Genomic DNA, 12,331 nt, shown 5'->3' with positions numbered 1-12,331 from the left:
GGGTGAGGTTCAGAAAAAGAATAGACATTTATGAATTGCTGGCCAGATTTTGACCTTGGAACTTTTTTTTTTTCTAATTTTATTTAATTTTCACAAGTTTACTGCAAGGTAGGCAATTTTAATCTTATTTCACAAATGTAGAATCTGATCATCAGAGGTGATATTTAGGGAAATTAAGTGACCTATTTAAGTCAGACAGCTGGAGAGTAATGAAGTCTTTGAAATCCAGATCATAATCCAGAACAGAATAGGACTAGATCGTGATGTGGTTTGCATCTAGTTTCACATTCGGCTAAGTGACTTTCTTTTTCAAGATCCCCACTGTAAAATCAAGATAAGAATCATACCTACCCCCAAGATGTTATGAGGTCACAGGGAGCTAAAGCATGTAGCATACTTCCTATTGCGTTCTCAATAAATAGTATCTACATTTATTATAATTATTATTATTGCCATGATTGTTTCCTACTTAAGTATAAGATCCATTGGGATAGGGAACTTGTTTTTCCTATTTCCTGCTCTATTCCTAGAGTCTAGTATAGTGTCATATAATAGGTGCTAAATAAATATTTCTTAAATAACAGAGCCAAAGAATCACTTCTGCTCTTGTAGTGACTGCTCTGTAGTGACTTCTCACACAATATGCTAAAATGAGAAAGCCAATACAGCTAACAATGAAATCACGTTAAATACTCAGACTCTACCTTCTGCCAGTTCAGCAACAAGAGCAGGATCAAGAAATTTCCTTGTGTGTTTGAGCAAACAAGAGCCTCACCTGGGTGTCAATAGTCAGTGTGACCCATGTAGAGCTGGAGCTCCTCCCCGCCAGCTGAGCTGCCCTTCTCCTACCTGGGAACTCTCCCAGACAGATTTTGTTCCATAGCAAAGCATTCCTCTTACATAAACTGTACTCTCTGGTACAGCCACCTTGGGAAGAAACTTAAATTTGAGGGATTAGGAGCATTAATTTTCTGGTCCAGAAAAAGCATCATACCTGGAAGAAGGAAAAGGTGTTGAGAATCTCTTACTACATAACACAAAGAGCCATACCCTCTCCATCCTTGTAAGCTCATACTGCTTCTTTTTGTTGACCATTATGTCATGCTGTAGTACGCATAATTGAGCCCTGAAATTATCCCATCCACTGTTAAAAGATAAACCGAGGCATATTAAACATTTTTAAGAGTTTATCTGAGCAAAAATCAATACCAAGGGGGAAGTACCAAACTGGGAATGGTTAGGAGCACTCCACAGCCAGGAGCTAGGGGAAAGACATGGAGAAAAAGTGGAAGCAAATCAAGGAAATTATTTGATTAGTTATAGCTTAAGCATTTGCCTCATTTGGAAAAGACTATTTGGCTGTTTGTGATTGGTTACGCTTAGGTTTTGATTTCTTAACCTTGAGGCATTTATAGGCTTAGGTTTAGTTTTCGTAGGTAGGCTAAGACATTAGAACCACCGCAGTGTAATGGCCCTCTTGTTAATTAATTTAACACCACCATAAAACACTTTCAGATCCATAAAATAATAAAGATTTTGATGGGTAAAAAAATCCTGACACTGGGAACAATCTCAGATATAATCTATTCTGAAAGACTAACTTAGAGACTATTAGAATCACCTGGAGAGGCTGCAAAATGAGTGAATACCTACCTGTCTACATTCATACATCCATACATATCCTAAAACGTTTCATTGTCTCCGCTATTCTGGAAAGTGGGACCAGGGAACTATTTATAACAAGCCTTGCTGGTGATTCTGATGCCCTCCCTGACACGTTACAGAACCATTGATCTAGTCAAAGATATTAGGTTTACAAATGGGAAGCCTGGAAGAAAATAACACCCTAATTATTGGTGGAGTCTGCCTTTTTTTTTTCTTTTAATTAATTTTTGTTGGAGTATTGTGGATTTACAATGTTGTGTTAGTTTCAGATGTACAGCAAAGTGAATCAGTTATGCATATACATATATCCACTCTTTTTAGATTATGTTCCCATATAGATCATTACAGAGTATTGAGTAGAGTTCCCTGTGCTATACAGTAGGTTCTTCTTAGTTATCTATTGATATTTTATATACAGTAGTGTGTATATGTCAATCCCAATCTCCCAACTTATCCCTGCCCCCCCTTTCCCACTTGGCAACCATAAGTTTGTTTTCTACGTCTGTGACTCTATGAGCCTGCCTTCTGTGTACCATTCCAGTAATATTTCTGTGACACTAGGTAATATCTGTATAATTGTGCCAGACTTTTTTCATTTTTGATGGCATGGTTACGTTTCAAGGACCCCAAATTTCCTGTCTTTTCAGCAAACTCTTGTTCCCAACAAGTTATGGTATTTACATTTCTATACAATTCATATAATTATAATTTTAAATTATGCATGTTTTATCTGAAATAACATATTTCAGACAAGAAAATATCAGGATTGTATAGAAATAGGATTTAGGGGAAATCAAGAAGATGGAATGAATATAAATGGTTCTCAGTAGTATGAACTGTGACAATATAATTTTTTCTTGAAATGATGCTGTTAATAAAAGATGAATTATTATATAGTATTTGTATGGTTTGTATAATATTAAAATTAACAGGAAAGTCCCATTGAATGCATACGTCATAATTACTTAAAGTATTATGAAGTATTATGTGGATTTAAGCAAAAACAAATAGTGAATGCATATAAAACTTTCACCAGGAGTTGTTTGTGGTACATTTTGGCAAGAAGCATATACCAGTAAGGGATAGCAATGGTTATTGAATGCTCTGGAATATGTTTTGTGCATCAGGACAAGACCTTGAGAAAGATGCCCAACAGGGTAGAATGGGCATAGAGGTCCAAGACAATTTTATGATATTTGGAGTTCAGATGTTCTTTCATTTGTAATCCTAGGTTCCTATTTACTAGCTCAGTGGCCTTAAGAAAGGTACTAAATGCCTATAACCCTCTTTTTATTCTGTTCTATCTGTATTTCATGGTGGTGGTGTAAAAGTTAAATGAGGTACTACATGCAAAACGTTTTAGCATGGTGTTTACCATCTAGTAAATGCTTATTGATGTCATTACTATTGTTGTTATTGTTATTAGATTGAGTTGAATTGGAAGAGATAGGCTTAGTTGCAGAAACTTGAGCCTCTGTCCTTCAATCGTTGATGTATAAAGTTGGTATCCTCTCCTGCCATTCCTGCCATTGAATTTTAAGTTATTAGAGATTCTCAGCTTGAAGATTTGTGGATGGGTGTCCATTTGATGGATAAGACTTTTTGATGTTCTGAAATAGAATTGTTGGGAAGGGGGAGTTCTTGGGGCTGAAGAAATAATGAAATTGACAAAAAACAGATAAACAGGAGAAAAAGAAACAAATTTTAATTCATATGCATTGAGGTCTCATAGAAATGGGACCTAAGAAGTGACCAAAGCGGGCAGCTTTTATACTTTTTAGACAAAGAAACGATAAATTTGTGAAGAATTGACAAAGAAACTTATTAGGCTTTGAGTGCTTAATTAGTGAAGAATCTAAACAGAGTTTGGGCTTGGGTAGTAAATTAGTAAAGAAGTAACAAGATTTGTTTATGTAGGCTCTCAACCCAAATTCCCTATCTCTGGTAATAAGGGTATGCTTCTACCTCCAAATGCAAGAAGTGAGCATTTCAGATGGGAGATTTTTCCTGATTTCAGGGATGCAGAGAAGGGTCAACATATACCTCTTTTTTTTTTTTTTTTAATTTTTACTGGAGTATAATTGCGTTACAATGTTGTGTTAGTTTCCTCTGTACAATGAAGTGAATCAGCTATATGTATACATATAGCCCCTCCCTTGATGGGCAGTTTATTAAGTAACTTTAATTCAAAATAATCAATATGCTATTGAGGCATATTTTGGTGTGGCCTGTCCTGGGATCCAAAAGAGTCATATGTATGTATGTATATATTTTTCTATTCGGGACTGAGTTCTGCATATTATGCTGACAGGTTCAGATTCAAATTACACACCATGTGCAGTATCAACCCCCAAATCAACATTTTGAAACCACAGTAAAATTAAATTGCTACACAACTCAAAAATGGGTTATAGAACTAAATGTAAAACACAAACTCAAGCTCCTAGAAGGTGGCATAGGAGAAAATCTAAATGACTTTGGGTTTGGCAATGACATTTTAAATACAATGTCAAAGACATGGTACATGAAAGAAAGAATTAATAAGACGGACTTCATCACAATTAAAACCTTCTGCTCTATGAAAGACACTGGCAATAGAATGAAAAAACAAGCCACAAAATGGAAGAAAATATCTGCAGAAGATATACCTGAATAGGACTGTTACCCAAAATATACAAAGAACTCTTAAAAACTCAACAATTAAAAAAAAAAACCTGCCTGTGATATTGTGATATAATAAGTATATATTTTGTTCTTCATCCCCAGTTCTTAGCCCAAGCTCCTAAAACCTTTGTAATTTCCTAAGCAGTAAAGGTGCTAGAGCATCTTTTATTCTCATATTTGGATTTTGCCCTTTGTTCCTGATGCAGAGGCTCCCTTGGAGGTTTCTGAATGATAGGAGCAGCATCTCTTGTCAGTTTCCAACAGAGCTAAATATACTCTTACAGTACAATCCAGCATGCATTCTCCTTGTTATCTACTCAAAGGGGTGGGAAATTTATGTGCACACAAAAATATGCACAGATATCTTTTTGCAGCCTTATTCATAATTATCAAACCTTGGCAGCAACCAAGATGTCTTTCAGTAGGTGAATGGATAACTAAAATGTGGTACATCCAGACAGTGGGATACTATTCAATGCTAAAAAGGTATGCTCTATCAAGCTATCGACTGGAAAAAAATGCACAATGTAAGAGCTGTGAGTTGAGTTTTATTCAGTGTCTTACTGAGGGCTATAGCCCAGGAGATAGGCTCTCAGATAGCTCTGAGGAACTGCTCTGAAGAGGTAAAGGGAGTGGCCAGAATATATGAGATTTTGGCTAAGGAGTTTTTGCAATCCAGCATACATCTTGGTAGAAAGTTACTACTAGTCACAAGGATCAAGTACCTCAGTTAATGATTTTAGTGCTTTTCTAAGTAGGGGAAGATGCAAGAATCCAGGCTGATAAAATAATTCCTCCTAAAATATATCTAACTAGCTAAGGGCTTATTTTGCCTGTTTTCCCCAAACACAGAGTGCCTTACCCTGTTCTTTTTTCCTGAATTCCTTGCAGAGTATACTGTAGGTCAGTGATTACAGCGGCTAATGGCTTAATCCTTGTAGAACCAGTTGGTGAGCAACACTGTTTGTTTTACCAAGCCATGAAAAGACATGAAGGGAATTTAAATGCATACTACTAAGTATGCATTTAAAGAAACCAATCTGAAAAATCTACATACTGTATAATTCCAACTATATCATGTTCTGGAAAAGGCAAAACTCTGGAGACAGTAAAAAAGATCAGTGGTTGCCCAGAGTTGTGGGAAGGAGGATGGAGGGATGAAGTGTGGAACACAGAGGAATTTTTAGGGCAGTGAAAAATACTCTGATATTGCATTGGTGGATACATGTCATTACACATTTGTCCAAATCCATAGAAAGTACACCACCAAGAGTGAACTCTAATGCAAACTATGGACTTTGGAGAGATAATGATATGTCAGTGTAAGTTCATCAACTGTAACAAATCTCTCTGTCGGGGAATATCGATATTGGGGGAATCTGTGCACAAGTAGGAGTAGGGAGTATATAGGAAAGCCCTGTACCTTCTGCTTAATTTTTCTGTAAAAGTAAAACTATTCTGAAAAATAAAGTTTATAACACACACACGTGCACACACACACACACACACACACACGCACACACACACACACACACACACACACACTGAATTTCGTCTGGCTGTCAGTCACTGTCTTTTATCTCCAGTTATACACAGCATCTTTTGTCTATTTGTTTTCTTGCTCATTTTTTCTTAGAAGGCAATAATTCCAGGCTTTGGAAGGACAACAAAACTCCAAACTTGAATACTCCAGAAAATTTCGAAAAAATGCTCTCTTAGTTCTCTTGGGAGGAAAGTAGACTCAGAAGGGATATAATATCTTCTTGAAATATCAGAAGAAATCAAAATTAGACATGCTACAATGGTGAAAGCTACAAAATGCCAAAGGTGAGCCTTTCAAGACATAATCAGAGCCCAAAATATAGAACGGGATGTTTCAAAACTGAATTCCTTATTTCTATAATGTTTCAAGAAGGTCTACAGTTAAACGGTTATTTCTGGGTGATGGGAGATAAGAGTAACTATTTCCCTACTTCCTTCCCTTTTATTTTTTTTTGGCTGCGTTGGGTCTTCATTGCTGTGCGGGCTTTCTCTAGTTGTGGCGAGCAGGGCTACTCTTCATTGCAGTATGCAGGATTCTCATTGCAGTAGCTTCTCTTGTTGTGGAGTGCAGGCTCTAGGCGTGTGGGCTTCAGTAGTTGCAGCATGTGGGCTCAGTAGTTGTGGCACATGGGCTTAGTTGCTCTGTGGCATGTGGGATCTTCCCGGACCAGGAATCAAAGCCGTGTCCCCTGCATTGGCAGGCAGATTCTTAACCACTGCACCCCCAGGGAAGTCCCCCTTCCTTTTTTTTTTTCTTTTTCCTTTCCCTCTCTTTCCCTCCCTCCGTCTCTTCTTTCTTTTCTTTTTCATTTGTTTCAACTTTTTAATATTTTTAATTACTTAACATAATTTTTAAAAGTCTGAAAAATAGATGATTTATTGGTAGGGATGATGCTGAGGACAACACCCACATCATGAACTGCTGGAGCAAATGACATCTATGTCCCTTCCAATCCTGGCATTTTAAAGACCTCCTGACTCCCAGCCCAGCCTCTCTCCTCTATATCTTACTGCTTCTTTGAGTGACATCTAGAAGTTAAAATCTGTTCTTAGCAGTATTTGGCCCCTCCAGTAAAACAAGGTTGACTAGAAAAAGAGAAGTCCGTGAAACTATCCAAAAAGTGTGATGTCAGACTCCTTAAATAGGAAGAAACAGGCATACTATTCAGGTAGGAATTATCAAATATAACCCCCAAAATCTTTTTACTTTCAAGTTTTGTGGCTGAAAGTCAAGCTGTGTCTCTAAAATGAAATGGCTTCAAATGTAGTATACAACACCATTAACCTGACTTATAAAAATGAAAACCAGGATCCTTTGATCAAGGGCATTATTCTTTTATTCAGGGGATCACCATGGGAACAATCAGTAAGCAAAATATAATGCTCACAAAAGTTTAGAACTCTGATTTGCGAAGTAATAAAGTCCTGTCAATGCTATGCTGATTAGGAGTTAAGACAGAAAAGTCTTCTAAGCTAACTTAAATTATGACAGATAAGACAGATACATCTTGTATATACAAGTGATAAATATACTGGTCAGTGGCATTTGAGGATATCAATTGATAATAATTTTGTTTCTGTAACAGTTAAACATAATTCATGTATGCTCAATTTATTCAAATCCTCTTGGCTAATGAATATGTGATATGTAATATGTTAGTGTGAAATATGACTTTTGTAGGTTATTTTATAATATTGTAATATGGATTTAGGCCAGGAGTCCATGTTAGATGACCTTACTTTGGAGGTCAAATTGTTGCAGGAAGGGGGACCCTTTCCAAGGCCTGAGAGTGGCCTCTTGTCTAACACTCAGAAATGAATCGTCCAAGGAGACACACATGCTGACAAAGCAAGAGACTTTATTGGGAAGGTGCGCCGGGCAGAGAGCAGGAGGGTAAGGGAACGCAGGAGAACTGCTCTGCCACGTGGCTTACAGTCTTGGGTTTTATGGTGATGGGATTAGTTTCCAGGTTGTCTCTGGCCAATCATTCTGACTCAGGGTCCTTCCTGGTAGCACACGCATCACTTAGCCAAGATGGATTCCAGCAAGGAGGATTCTGGGAGGTTGGTAGGGCATATGGACTGGCGTCTCCTCTCTCCTTTTGACCTTTCCTGAATTCTTGCAATTCGTGGTGGCTTGTTAATCCCGTGTTCCTTACCAGGACCTTGTGTCAAAAGATAACTCCTGCAAATGGTTACTGTGGTGCCTTGCCAGTGTGGTTTCAGTCAGTGGTTCCCCTAACAAAATGACTGGCCTTTGATCTTGTAGCTAAAAATCTTCTCATTGCTGTAGAATGCGCTGGATCTGAGGAGGTTATTTCCCCTTCAAAAATGTCACTAGAGATTGACCTAAACAAACTGGAATGCAAATAAATCCATTCAATTTTCGTTCAAGTAATAGTTATTGCAATTTTGTATGTGTAATCTAATTTTGTGTGTAATCTAAAAAAATATTGAATTACTATGTTGTACACCTGAAACTAATATAATATTGTAGGCCAACTATACTTAAACAAATCACTGAACTGAAGAAAAAAATAAAGTAATAATTACTGAGCACCCTCCCTACCCATTATAATGAGACATTCTCTTAGTATGTGGTGTATTTGTTAATCATGTAATTCTTTCCTTATAGGAAAAATATGTGGGAAGCAAAATTATCAAAGTTGCTTAGTAAGCATAAAATTTGCATATGAAAAATGGCTATATGATTTTGATGTTTAAGGAGAACAGGTTATGATGACCTGAAGGTTTTATTCTCTAAAACAGTCATAGTTTTACTGGGCAAACCAGCAATTGTGATTGCGATTGCTTTTCTTCTATCTCATTCAGTCACCATCTCCCTGAGGCAATTCCTTGTGTATCTCTCAGAGTAATCATGGTGTCAGTCAAAGAAATGTGAATGATACCTTCAGTTTGATAGTTTAGCCATAACATCCAATGTTTAGGTTGTTCTGTGTGTTTTTACTGAATTATTCCAGATGAAAGATGAACCAAAAAATGATGATAGTCTTAAGAAATTCATGTCGCTTCTATTCTGACAGCCTGTGTGTCTGGGCACTTTACTGGGTGTCTGCCTGTAACATGGAAAATAGAAGCTTTTGTATAACAGGGTGGGCCTTTGAAATGCCTATTCCAGCTGCATTTCAGAGAAAGCTTGCCCCAGCTGTAGAATGAATGCCTCAATCAAAGCTACAGCTGGGGTCCTCTTAAGAAGAATGGAGTCTTTCTGGAAAAAGGAAGGCCAGAAGTAAGGTGTTCTATGGGACAAACAAATACATCTTATATTTTGTTAAAATCCAGGCCAAATGGCCAGGAATTTACCCTAAGGCATTGAGGAGAACATGCATTAAAGCACAGTTCATTTTCACATGAATTACAGAAGCATCCTGTTAACACCCAAGGAAATAAAAAAACTTCCTGCTGGCAATTGGCTATGAAAAAAATTGGAGAATTATCATTTTTCATATATTTATGTATTTATATATAAAAATCAGTGGCTTCATCATTTTGATTAAATTATGGGTTCTTAAATAGATTTAATCCCACATGGTGTGTATCTGTTTGTGTTTATGACATAATAAAAACTAGATTCAACACATAGCACAAAACAAGAATAAAACATAGCCACACAGGAAGAAAAAACAAGTAATTAATGAAGAAAAGATATGACAAGATATGGATTCAGAAATAATACAACTGGTATTTATTTTCATTAAATGAGAGAATGATTAGACTGAGACAACCTGAATTTAAATACCAGGTAACAAACAAAAATGAAATGTATTTTCCAATTGATATGAATACTGAGAGTAAATTCCCATTAACTACAAACATTTAGGTATTAATTTCTGAATTGATGTTCTGAGGGAAGGGTCAGATTCATTCTATCAAAGACAAAATAACACAAACCCCGAGTTGAATTAATTGTCTTTCTATTTTAATCAACTAGAAAAGTGTTTCTCAAATTTTAATGTACATAGGATTACACAAGAATCTTGTTAAGACGGATTCTTATTCATCAGGCCTGGGGTAGGATGTGAGTCACTACATTTCTAACAAGCACTTAAGTGAGGTTAATAGTGCTGATTTACAAACCACACTTTGAATAGCAAAGGACTAGAAAACTATGCTCTTCTTTAAAATATAATATAAAGAGAAAATAATTAAACTTTTCAGAACTAAATCTATAAAACTTTAGTGAAAGAGATATGTAAAACTATCAGCTTCAAATCATATACTTAGCAGAAAAGTTATTTTTGAGGATGTAAATTTCAGATATATTGACATTGAAGAAAGTCAAACTTGAAGTTAGTTTTTAATTTCTGCTTACCTTAGAATTTATAGCTATTAAGGATATTTTTTTCCCCTCCAAATTAAAAAATTTACCAACACATATATCTGTATGTAACCAGTGTTCTTGAAATATCAAGTGAATTAAATTAGTATCACTGGGGATTTTTATTATTAATATATCTAAGCCTTTGTAAATGCTTCACTCCTATACCTCCTCACTGTTGTCTGGAAAATACCTAAATTTATCAAAGCTAAAATTGTAACCGAGCAGGACCCTATGGGGCCTTCCTGGGACAGGCCTTCCCCCATATCCTCTGCTTTAGCTCCTCTCTGAAGTACCTAGATAACAGTATTTAATGCACATTTCCAGAGTTCTTTACAGATGTGAAAAACCCCACCAAATGGAAGATGTTAACTACTGGATGACCATGAGCACATAGGAGCCTAAGGACTGATAATGTTAACCCCCGGACACTACCTTGTTCCCTCACCATCAGACAAGCAGAGAATTGTGCATGAGGTGGTCACATACCCTGTGACCGCCTCTCCCTCACCTGTCTTTTAAAAATGCTTTGCAGAAACCCTTTGAGGAGATTGGGGCTTTTAGGGCATGAGCCACCCATCTCCTTGCATGGCCTTGCAATAAACCTTTCTCTACTCCAAACTCCGATGTTTTGGTGTGTTTGGCCTCACTGTGAGTCAGGCACACGAACTTGTGCTAACAAAATCAAGTAAAACCTTCCCTGATATTCCCTGGCAGAGGCAGCATCATCTGTACTTTGCATCTCTAATTCCCTATGCATGGCTTAACTACTTCTCTAATCATCTAGTTATCTCTAGTTAAGTATTCTATCTCCCTGACTTATACTTACTCATTTCTTTTAACAAAGATTCTCTCATTGACTAAACTCTATTGAGGGATCCCTGAACTCTTTTTCAACTAGCCCTGACTTTTGAACTTCCCTGTTTGTGTCCATGTTGTCCAATTTTAACAAAAATCCTGCTAAGTCAGTTTAACCGGAACTACCCCCACCCCACCCCCTGCAATTTCAGTCTGATCACTCTCAATATCTGACCAGGTTCCTCGCCCTTCACCATCCCCCAAGTGATGTCTGATCACCCTGGCCTATCTTTAGCAAGAATCCTATTAGACCAGTTTAGTGTAGCATCCCTCCTTATCCTGATATATCCTCTTAATAAATTTCCATCTACTGGCTCCTACCCTACTCCTTCACAATAAATTCCTACTTGCCCATACTGTATTCAGAATTGTGTCCAACTTCTCTCTCCCACTGTAAAACCACATTGCAGTGGATTCCACACCTGTTGCCATGACACTTTTTGAGTAAAGTCTTTCTTACCATCTTCAACAAGTGTCACGAATATATATATTTTTTCTTTAACACTCTTCCTGACTAGACAATAAACTCCTTATGGCAAACTCTATGGAGGGGTTAAGAAGGGGTCTCTTGTCCTAGGTTTACATTCTGGCTCTGCACTGACATAATGTTTAGTCTTAGAAATGTATAATCTTGGATAATATTTTGCATTGTGGTTGTTAATACTGCAACTCTTGGTGAATTCTGCAATTTCTGGAAAGGGCATATAGGCTCAGACCTTCACCACACAAAGCCAAATGCTCACTAATCAATAAACAGACAGAATAAAGGAAGATGGTATAAATCTTTATTTTCTTTTCCCCTCTGATGGTTTATAGTGCCAGTTTCACTTCCAGTGGAAGCCAGAAATCTCCTTCTCTCCCAGCATATTTAGACCGTTTACAGTTAATTAAACTATTGATATTTTAGGGCTTAAATATGCCTTTTATGTTGCAGTGGTTTCTGTTTTATTTTGTTTTTCTTTTCTTTTTCCTGCCTTACTGTCAATACCTGAACATCTTTTAGAAATGCATTTTTATTTTTCTATAGTGCTCATGAGTTTATATCTTTGTATAGCTTTTTCAGTGGTTGCTAAAGTTAATACATATCATCTCAAGTTTCCTGATGTCATCATTTTACCACTTCAAGTAAAACTTATAAACCTTACCTCTGTTGAGGTTTCTTAGAAAAAATTATCTTAAATATTTTTTTAAAAATACATTTTGAAGCACAGCAGACAGTATTATCTCTTGTTTCAACCACCAAACATAGTTTAGAAAACTCAA

The sequence above is a fragment of the Globicephala melas genome, chromosome 19, assembly GCF_963455315.2.
Source record: "Globicephala melas chromosome 19, mGloMel1.2, whole genome shotgun sequence".
NCBI classification, from domain to species: Eukaryota; Metazoa; Chordata; class Mammalia; order Artiodactyla; family Delphinidae; genus Globicephala; species Globicephala melas.
Note: the sequence above shows the minus strand (reverse complement) of the source record.